The 11,213-nt window shown below is 42.5% G+C and overlaps 1 long non-coding RNA gene across 1 annotated transcript; it reads right to left on the minus strand.

Annotated features, from left to right (window-relative positions):
- Positions 1–2,956: 2,956 nt before the first annotated feature.
- Positions 2,957–9,710, minus strand: LOC119821378. The gene is made up of 3 exons (XR_005286607.1): positions 9,546–9,710; positions 5,150–5,260; positions 2,957–4,163 (listed from the first exon to the last, which is right to left on the minus strand). It is a non-coding gene; the product is annotated as an uncharacterized LOC119821378 (long non-coding RNA).
- Positions 9,711–11,213: the final 1,503 nt, after the last annotated feature.

Genomic DNA, 11,213 nt, shown 5'->3' on the forward strand with positions numbered 1-11,213 from the left:
GAGGTCATGAAGTGCAGTAACTACTAAGAGACGCTCTCGAAAACCACCGGGGACCTTCCTGATAATGATTTTCCTAAATTTCACCAGCTCTTCCCGAGTTTTTGGCAGGAAGCAAGCTTCCCTGTCATCCATATCCCAGAATTATCTGGGGGGTGATTCACCAGGCAACAGTGAGGCGCTAGATGCTTCATGCCAGGTCAGAAGCAATTGCTTTCCAATGGAGCAGTAACTCTAGAATGAAAGATAATAATGTCTTTTAATTATTAATGTCTTCTTGGATTGTTTCATTTTTAAAATTAGAAACTGGGAAAGAATAGAAATATTTTAACTAGCCCACTATAATTATAAATCCTGCTACAAATGATCTAAGTTTAAGAATTTCCTGGAAGATAAAGTTTTGTGTATCCAAACTCTTCAATCTTAAAACCTCATCACATAACTTCTCTTTATTTTTATATTTTCTCCTCTCCAAATAGATTATTCATCTTTCCTACGCACTTATTTTTATTAGACTTTATTTATTGTCATACATTTTAAATAGTTATTTTAGTGTTTCTCTATTGCGAATTGAAGAAACCATTAAGTTGATGGAAAGCAACTTCTATGAAACTAGAAAATCTGTGTCCCTTCAGTTGCTGCCTAACTAGCCAGAAGTGTGTGGAAGAAAATTCCCTTTATGTGTAAATGTTTATCAAAGGAATCATCACAAATGTTGTTGATAATAGTACAAAGTTCGAAATGCCCATAATGTTTACAGTTGGAAGTGACTAAATGTTTTTTAGTGTCCATATAGTATAATCTTATGTAGACATAAAAGTGTTGAGTATATTGATGTGGGGAAATGGTTATAATAATGTATTAGGTGGAAAATGAAATAAAAATCAATCATCATTTTAATAGAGACATATTTGCCTAGCCATCTACTTCTCTAGACCTACATCTGATAGGCTTCAAATGTGTGTGTGTGTGTGTGTGTGTGTGTGTGCGTGTGTGTGTGCATGTGCGTGTGTGTGTGTGCGTGTGTGTGTGCGCGTGTGCATGCACGTGCGTGTGTGTGCGTGTGCGTGCGTGTGCGTGTGCGTGCGTGTGCGTGTGTGTGTGCGTGTGTGTGTGTGCGTGTGTGTGCGTGCGTGTGCGTGTGTGCGTGTGTGTGTGTGTGTGTGTGTGTGTGTGTGTGTGTGTGTGTGTGAAAATGGAGTTAATGAACACCAATGCTGAGGTTAGAGGTGATTTATCTTATGATCTGTCATTTTCCTAAATGTCCTGTGAAGCACATATTTGACCTTTTTTTTTTATTTAGGAAAGCAAACGTAGTTTATAATGAATTTCACAGAAAACCAATTTTCTATTATTTGTGACTTTATTCCTTGTCAAGATAAAGCTAAGGAGGCAATCAATTCATGTCCAGGAAAAGAGGAAAAAAATCAAGAGGGACAGCACTCAATAAACACCCAATTTTGTTTCTGATCTTGGGCCTGTTTGAAGCACTCACACTTGTTTTGACCCAGCTAGATAAGTCAGCTCCTCTGCAGCGCCCACAGTTTCCACCAGCTGTCTTGGATGTTCGAGCTTATGTTTCTGTTTTAGTGAACTTCTCGGCCTATCCCGTGAGCTAGCGCGTGAACCACTGGAAAGAAAGTCTTTGAGGCAGACTCCGAGGAAAGCTGCTAATCTTATGAAATCCACAAGGCTTGTGAAAGGCAGCTGTTTTTGGTTTTCGTCTAGGGCAGGTCCCTTGATGTCAGAAAGGTGGACTTTCTAGGTCTACTTATTAGATGGGCATTCAGTGGCTACAGCTGTGCCTCAGGAGGGCCAATAGACTCTTGAGGAGGCAACAGGACAAAGATCTGAGTGATACACCAGCATTAGATACCACTTCCAAATCCTTTCTGGGTTTTGTTTCCAAAGTAGCAACTGCTTTCCGTGAGTTCAGCATTTGGGAGTGCTCTGGCAGGAAGCTCCTTATCACTGAAAGCCATCAAAGGATGGCTGCTTTTGGCTGTGCCCAAGACCGCCGGACTGTCCTTTGAGTTGGAACCAGGGGGTTCTTGCTGCATGATGTGGCCGAGTTTCTGGAAATTAGTTTGGGGAAGAGGAAACTGACTGATGTGGGAGTCATCACCTCAGCCGTCATTCACTGGTATCCCCTGCCTCGTAATGATTTCTCAAAGAAAAGAGAAATGGCAAACCTTCTTGTGGGAGTTGGGATCTGATTAGGAACACTCATTCTAGAGCGGAGTGGTTTACTTGACTCTGAGGGTGGCTACTGGCTTAGTGCTAGTTCCTATGTGCTCAGTTCCCTGTGTCTTTCTTTTAAAACTGATTTCTGATAATTAAAAAGAAAGCCTGCTTTTTGCACATAGTCACTTGAGCTAGCTACTACTGTGTATTCGGGGTGGGGGTGAGGGAACTGTTACAAAGAGGACAGTTCTTCCATTCAGGGAACTTATACAAGAGGGAAAGAAGGCAAGCAATGGGGGAGAGGCACAGCACAAAGCGTTATCATAAACAAATGACATAGTAAAAAAATTAATTACTGGAATTGCAGTGCACCTATAAGATTTGTCCATCTGGAGAGAAACTTCCAGAACAGTTCCTTACTTAGTCATCTTACACTAGAGCCATGAATTCTTTGGTTGGCAGAATTCTCTTATTTTGGTTAAGATTTTTACAAGCAAGGGACAAAGATCCATCTCAAGGTTAGAATCCTAACTTCAAAAATCCAGCTGATGACAGGTAATCCTGCTAGCTGTTAGCATTGTCTCGATCATTTTATGGCAATTTCTCCAAGTATTGGTGTCATATTCATTTTCTCTCTCTCTCTCTCTCTCTCTCTCTCTCTCTCTCTCTCTGCTAAACCCCCAGTTTTAATATCTTTGCCTTGGCAACCCCAGAGGAAAGGAATGATTCTAGTCTCAACAGGCTGAATAGCATCTAGGACTAATCCTCATTGGGTTAACTAACGTCATGTGCCAGTTCTGCACCAATCGTGGGCTGAGTGAGAGTGTGGCTCATGCGTATTGAGCAGATCTAAGTTTGGGATGCTCCTTGGTCTTCAGAGGGTGGAGTCACTGGAATCTAAGGGGTAGGAGCCGAGTGCCCAAAGGGAGGATGAACTATTGGTGAAAGAATGAAGATGCTGGTTAGGACTTGTACCCCGAGGCCCACGGTGTCCATTTCATGCTGAGCTGCATTACTTAATCAGAGTTGCTCTGGTAGTAATCATCCTCCACACAAGGGGCTGGCTTCTAATGTGCTGTCTTCTTGCTTCTCAGAGGGACTTTGATCCATGTGCAAGCTCCCCGGATGTGAATTTCCTGCTCAGTGGCGAGCCCTTCCTGTCCAGGCTTTGGAGAGCTGCCCCTACTCCAGCACACTTTATGTTTGCTTGAGTAAGGATGACTCAGATGTTCGATGCAGCGGTTCTCATGGTTCGGATGCCTTGATCAACAGTGTCAGCAGCAGCACCTGGAAGCTTGTTAGAAATGCAAATTCTGCAGCCTTGTCCCAGACGGACTGAGTCAGAAGCCCTGGGGTCAGGTCTAGACGTCTGTGCTTCCACAAGCCCTCCAGATGATTCCCATTTGTGCTCGAGTTTTGAAAATACTGATTCAGGGAAGAGTCTGATATGGTTTATTTCATGAATATTTCACGTTAAAATTATCTATCCTGTTTCCCCACATACTTAGAAAACAAAAGAAAAACTCATTAATTCATTTTCCTTAAAGACTTATTTTTATTTTTTATGTGTGTGGGTGTTAACCTTCATGCTTGATGCGCTCCAGGTCTTCCGTGTTCCCAGAGGTCGGAAGAGAGCCTCAGATCCCGGGAACTAGAGTTACAGACCATTTGTCAGCCATGGTGTGGACGTTAGGAACGGAACCCAGGTCATCTGTAAGAGCAGCAGGAGGTGTTGCGAACCTCTGAGCCATCTCTCTTGTCAAAACTCCTTCATTCTTGACGCTCCTTGTTGGGAGTAATGAGATTGATTACCTCGTGTGTGAAATGGGAGCTTTGCATCAAGGGAAAGACTCTGGTTGGCCATTCCTTAGGAAACAAATATTCCTGGATATACTGCAGCTCTCAGCATCTTCTAAGACAGTGGTTCTCAACCTGTGGGGCGCAACCACTTTGTGGTCAAATGACCCTTTCTCAGGAGTCACCTACAACACATCAGAAAACACAGATATTTACATCATGATTCATATCAGTAGCAAAATTACAGCTATGAGAGAGCAACGAAATAATACTATGGTTGGGGGATCAGCATAACATGAAGAGCTGTATTTGAGGGTCACAGTATTAGGAAGGCTGAGAACCACTGTTCTAAGATGAAGGACTTTTGGAAGCCTTTCTGATTCTCTAAGGAGATGTCATTGACATAAATTTGATGAGTTCTGCTGCTGAGATAGACTTACAATTCACTATTATTAGTCATTTATTGAACATAGAACAGTACCAGGCTGGGGTTTTAGAAATACATCTACTCACAAAACAGATATGTTTTCTATTATAGAGTTCAAGGTCCAGGAGAAGATGAAAATATGTAAATAAGAATTAACAGTAGGGTGTTATTTGGTGTGTGGGGGATCCAGGGTACTTGGAGGAATACACTGTGGAAGGGCGGCAAACCAATATTGGGTGGCTTAAAGACAGATCAAAGAAATAATGTTCAAACTGGTACCTAAGGATGGCCAGCTACTATTTAGCATAGAGGAAAAGAGCATACAAGACTGGATGGAGGTAAATTCATTGATAGGAAATGTTAGAGGCATGTACCCTCAGGAGAAAATTAGAGTTCAATTCTAGGTAAGTTGGGTTTGTAAACCACCCAAGAGCTATTGCAATTGCTGTGTACACCTGAGATCAGATGGGGCAAGAGAGTAAACATTTGACAGTCATTAACATGTGGAAAGTGCTGAAGCCAAAGCAGCCCATGAGATGCCAGGGGAGGGAGGCCATGGCAGGCCTGGGAGCCCAGAGATGTTCCCATGAGAAGCCAGCTGAGGGAGGGAACCTGTGCAATCCCTTATGGGTGGTCAGGAGGAAGGAAGGCAGAGCACTGGGATGTGGCAGATAGTGTGGAGGCCAGGGGAAGCCAGTTTCGCTACCTTCTGGAAAAGGCCCTGGTGATCATTACAGTGCGTACCTGATGGAAGTCAGGCCGGGTCCTGCTAGGGTGTGGTCACAGGATGCTCTCCTCATCAGCCAGCACCCCCGTCTCTCTTCCAGACCATCACTCTTCAGGGAGTGTTTCCTTCTGAGACAGATGAAATGGTGCTTGCTAAGTCATGGTTTACTTGGAGCGATCCTCCATAGTTCCACGCTAGTTTTTCAGTTTGGCGTCACGTTCTGAGCAGAATCCACCAGCGCTTCTCCACACTTTCCTCACTTCCTACCTCATTCCGTTTTCAGGCATTGTATTTCACTCTGCCTCTGGCCCCAGCTTGATTTTCCATCTCGTTTGGGACAGCTGTATGCTTTGTGCCTCCCCTGGCCCCAGCTGCCATGGCATATTTTGTCTGGCTTGTCTCATAAGCCACTGCGAACTTCCCTGTCGTCCCATCTCTCTTTCTCTTTCTACAGCCAGAGACTCTAGGGAGTTATGTTGGTCAAAATTAGACGCACAGATGATATCTCCAGCTGCACATTCTTTGGTTCTTTGGGCGCTGCCAAAGTTTTGTGGTGTTTTGAAAATTCATTTAGGTGTCCAGTAGTAGGGATGGTGATCCACCTAGATCATTGGTTCTCGGACTCCCTAATGCTTCAACTCTTTAGTACAATTCTTATGTTGTGGAGACCTCTAATCATACAATTATTCCATTGCTACTTAATAAATGTAATCTTGCTGCTGTTATGTATTATAATGTAAATATCTGTGTTTTCCAATGGTCTTAGGTAACTCCAGTGAAAGGGTTGTTTGAACTCACCCCACAAAGGGGTTGTGACCTGGGGTTGAGAACCACTGACCTAGAGGGTTTCTACAAACATTAAAAGTGGTTCTATAATTCTGTGGAAGTCTTGTCAGTTGAAGTGAATGGGATCAATGCTTAACAATATAGTGAGAACCTAAATAAAAATATATAAATAATGCTAACAATTTCTGTTTCATTTTAATGATCATACTATCAATAAAATGGATGAGTCATGATATTATTAGCCATACAGGTCAATACATGAAAAAGATTTAGGATATTTTTAAAATATCATCCCGAAATCACAATGAAGGCTAAAGATTATGGTAGGATGTAACATGAAGCCACACAGGATGTAGTCATGGCTTCAGGTATCCCCTTAGGCTAATGATCTCCAATCTTCTTCCCTAAGCCTAGTTTCCTCCCTAAAGTATAACCCAAGGTCTCCAGTAACTTGCTGTCTCACTTTAGCTAATGTTTGGATAGTATTATCTCAATGCTCATGAATTCCATTTGATCATTTCCCTCCTTTCCTAAACAAATTACATTTCCTAATTTTGTTATGTCTCTAAACTGTCCTAACCCCTTGCTCAAGAGTTCCCAGTTTTCTTTGCAATTTCTTTTCCTCTGCCCTTGATACTCAGTCTGCTGCTCAAGCTGCCGATGGTGCAAATAAGTTGTCTCTGCTTCTCGCCCCCATGCATCTAGATGTGTTACAGTTTTTATTGTCAGAGATTGTAAACATTTCTCTGAATAGCCTCTCTTCTAGTCATTCTCTGTTGAATATATCAATAGACATATCCAATAAGTCTTCTGAAGTTACAGTAATGATTAACCTGACAAGATAAGCCCATGGGTGCAATAGTAGCATGTTACAGGGCAACCAACTGCTTTTGTTTGAATTTAAGGTCTACTCCACAAAAGAAAACACATATGATCTGTAAATATGGTCAAACATCATGTCTGGGGAGCTCAGAGGCCAAAGGGAGAGCCTACTATGATTTCACTATTTGGACATTGTGTCAAACTGCCTTCTAAATATATCTCCCTATACTCACAGATCAGTGTGGCTCTTGGACCCCAACAAAGCAGAACCTTGTTCAATAGGTGATGGTTAATGCTGAAGTTCACAGCCTGTCCAAGTGTAGAGGATAAGTTTCTACAGAGCGTTCAGCTACACAAAGACCATTTCTACCACACCCCTAATGCTGAGAAGGTCAGGGAACATCCTGGAGAAGGAATAGGAAGACGGTAAGAGCCAGAGGCCATGAGGACTGGAGCGGACCAGCACCTTCTGGCCATGACTCATGAACTCCCAGCAGCTGTGGTCGCCTGCACGACATCTATGTAAGATTAAGGCAGTTGACGTTCCAGCATGGCTGGGAAGGGGCCTGGGAGCCCCTACCCCTAACTAAAAAGTTATTCACGGTTGATGGCTGCTGAGGTAGGGAGGGATAAGGAGTTTTCTTCAGGGAAGTGTTTCCTGGTAGGTTGTCCATGCTCCTGTGGATGCCCCTATAAATATAAATATGTAGGCAGCACTAATCGGTCTCAGTGAGCTATAAAAAAGGAGAATGTAAAGTTGGGAGGGGGATGTGAAGGGCGGGTGAATATGATTGAAATATGCTGTATACACGGATGAGGTTCTCAAAGAATAAGTAGAAAATTAACAGAAAAAATAAACACACGGGGTAAGAATTTGTGTCATTTTCCCCATTTTAGTAGGCTAGCATTGGTGTGTAATACCGCAGAAAGGTACTTCAGGGAGTTTCAACACTCGGCAGCTGCAATATGTGGGAAATGTTATTACATAAAGCCCAGTTTGGGGTAAGAGACAGGTGGTATTTTTGAAGTCAGTGTCAACACGAGGCTGTAGCCACACTGACCGCCTCCAGCCCATCTGCAGGGACATTTCTGTCTCCAGTAAATACAACCCCTCCTCTCTGCTTGCTTTGACTGCCTCTCCAGGTTCCCCTTTTTAAACCTTGAGTTTCAACTTGATGAGTCATCAAAAGGACTGGGTCACTGAATTCTGTCTGGCAAGAACTTCAGAAGCTGTGGCTGTTCCGAGGAGCTCTTTTCTAGTCTTATCTCATCTTGCTGACATTCATTAGACACGTACTCATTGAGAGACTTTCATGCTTCAAACACTATGCCAAGGAATAGAATTAGAAACAAATGGACCAAACAAGACGTGGTTCTTGCCTTCATGGGACTTCCATGCTGTGAGTGCTGGGCTGTAATTCGTCCAACTATGCAGGAGAGTTGTGAGGTAGCTTGAAAGGTAATTCTGAGTTGGTGGGGGGGGGGGGCAGGAAGCCCGAGAAGGGTCCCTGCAGAAGCATCAGCCAAGCTAAGAGCCAAGGGATGAATAGGTGTTAAGCAGGAACAGAAGAGAGTGATCCAGATTAGTATTTGATGAAGTAACTCAGCGCTGTAGCCTAGAAAAGTGACATAAAGTTAGCTATCATGTATGTAAGCAATCTAGCTTGATCCTAAGAGTAGTGGAAAGTTCTGAAGGCTATTCAGAGGGCTCACAGGATTAGTCCCATGTTCCTCAAATGTACTTGACACTGTTAGACAGTGGTTGGTCCTTCATGGAGGTACTTGAATGCCATAAGACAATTTGGAGCCCTCCGGAACTCCTTCCCGCTGGAACTGTCTCTATCACACAGGGATTTGTTTCTTAGGTACATACCTGTGATCTTCAAATGGCTTCTTACATAGCACACATTACTCTGTGTTATTTTGTGCTTCTGTGTCTTTCTCCAACCCTATTTGAAGGTTTTTGGAGACAGGAACCCTATCTTGTTTTCCAGGGCATCCACAGGGCCTGGAACAATTCTTGGCCTGTGACACATCCGGTAAGCATGTACGGCTGAACCCCTGAGTAGTTCTGTGCTCCTTGTAAAGTTCCTTAAGAAGAACTAAACACGGGGCCTGGTGAGGTGTGCAAGCCCGACAGCCTTAATTCATTCCCCCAAACCCATGAGAAAATGTCAGATGTGGTGGGAAGTGTCTGTCATCCCAGATCACCCACAGGGAAATGGGAGTCAGAGGCAGGCGATCTCCTGGATTGTTGGCCAGCTAATTTAGACTACACGATGTGGCAGAGACAAGAGATACCCCACTTCAACAAAATGGCAGGAGAAAACTGACCCCAGAAGCCGTCCTCTGGCCCCCACATGCAGGGCATGCTATACACACACTCACGTAACACACACACACACACACACACACACACACACACACAAACATACACACACAGACAAAAATAAAAGAAAGTTAGAGAATATCAATCCTATCAGAAAACTGTTAAAAAGTTGTTATGCCCTTACATCTAGTTTCTTTTCAGCGCATAGTTGCTCTGTTACATATTTTGCATAGATGGTCTTTTTTTGAATATAATGATTTCTTAGTTTAATTTTGGAACAAGTTTAGATTTACAGAAAATTAACAGAGATAGTGCAGGAAGTTGCTGTATGCCAGGTCCCCCAGTGCCAACATCTTGTATTACTCAAGTATAGTACAAATACAAAGAAATTAACATAGGTATGTGTTGCTGTCAACTCAATATCTTCCAATCTCCTGCAGCCTGTGACGATCTCATAAATCTCTGTTGATTCTTACCTTGTGGCAGTCTTGATCAGGACTGACTAGATACCCTGCAGAATGTCTCACAGTCTCGGTTTGTCTGATGTTTTCTCCTGAACAGACCATGCTTGTGGGATTTTGGGGAAAACCCACAAAATTGGAACAAACTTCTTGTCATCTCAGATGACAGAGAACTCTGCAGTCATGTACTGTCACTGATAGGAACCTTGTCATTCAGTTGAGTTAGCATTTGCCAGGCACTTTGCTCCACTGTAAAATCATTTCTTTTCAGTTCCCTGTTGTGTTCCTTGAAAGTGAGTCACTAAGTTTAACTCATTCCTGACCAAAGTAAAGGGAAAGGTGAGGTCTAATTCCTAAGGTGGAACACACACACACAAACACACACACACACACAGACACACACACAGAGACACAAACACACACACACACAGACACACACACAGAGACACACAGACACACACACAGACACACACACAGACACACACACAGAGACACACACACAGACACACACACAGACACACACACAGACACACACACAGACACACACACAGACACATACACACACACACACATGGACATATATAATACAACTATATATTATGTGCTATCTATAATTTAGAATTTCTTTGTAAGGAAGATAGATCTCTATTTGATTCTGTATTTCTTTATTTATGTTAGTGTGGACTTATGTATGTTTCTATTGTACTTTGGCTAATAGTCCTGTAGGCCATTGTTTATTTTCTTGCTTAAATTGCTTAGAGGCTTGATCATTGGCAGCTCTTTAAGACTGATTCCTGTTTCTTGTTGCTGCTGCTGCTGTTTTTCAAGACAGGGTTTCTTAATCTAGCCCCAGCTTTCCTGGAACTAGTTCTGTAGACCAGGCTGGCTTCAAATTCACAGAGATCTGCCTGCCTCTGCTTCTTAATGGCTGGGATGAAAGGCATGTGCCATCACTGGACAAAGTCTCCTGGTATTTCTGTTTCTTTTAACTTGCTTTCATCCTTTGGTTTCTAAGTACTTCATTATTTTCTGATACTAAAAGACTGTTCACATGTATCTAACACTTTTCTTGCCATGAAACACAGACTAGCCTCCACTTCTTGACCCTTCTTGACTCTTTCCAAGGGCTTGGGTTTATAGGATTTGCTACTGTGCTGAGCAATATGAAGTCTATTTTAATAGCTATGAGAGTAATGCCAGGGAAATTGGAACACTATATATTATATGTATATAAAATATATATTTATTGATAGCATTATTTTGTATGTAGTTTCCCCCATAAATTTTCTTCTACTTAGTCACTCATTTTGTCTTTCTGTGTGAAATCTAGTTTTTATTTTCTCAGAGGTTTTTTTGGTAATTCAGAAAATGTGTTAAAATTTAATTTCAATTTTTTTTTGCAAAAAGATTATTTATTTTTTGTACATTGGGGTTTTACCTGGATGTATGTCTGTGTGAGGATGCCAGATGGGCTGGAACTGGAGTCACAGGCAACTGTGGAACTACCATGTGGATGCGGGGAATTGAACCCACTCCTTTGAAAGAGTGGCCAGGACTCTTAACCACTGAATCATTGCTTCAGCTCCTAAATTCAAGATTTTTAAAGCATTAATGCAGTAGATGTTGGCCTCCTTGGGGTTTTGGATTATAACCTTAAGTAATTTTTCATCTCCAGCTGGAATC

This window comes from Arvicola amphibius, chromosome 8 (assembly GCF_903992535.2).
Source record: "Arvicola amphibius chromosome 8, mArvAmp1.2, whole genome shotgun sequence".
Classification (NCBI taxonomy): Eukaryota; Metazoa; Chordata; class Mammalia; order Rodentia; family Cricetidae; genus Arvicola; species Arvicola amphibius.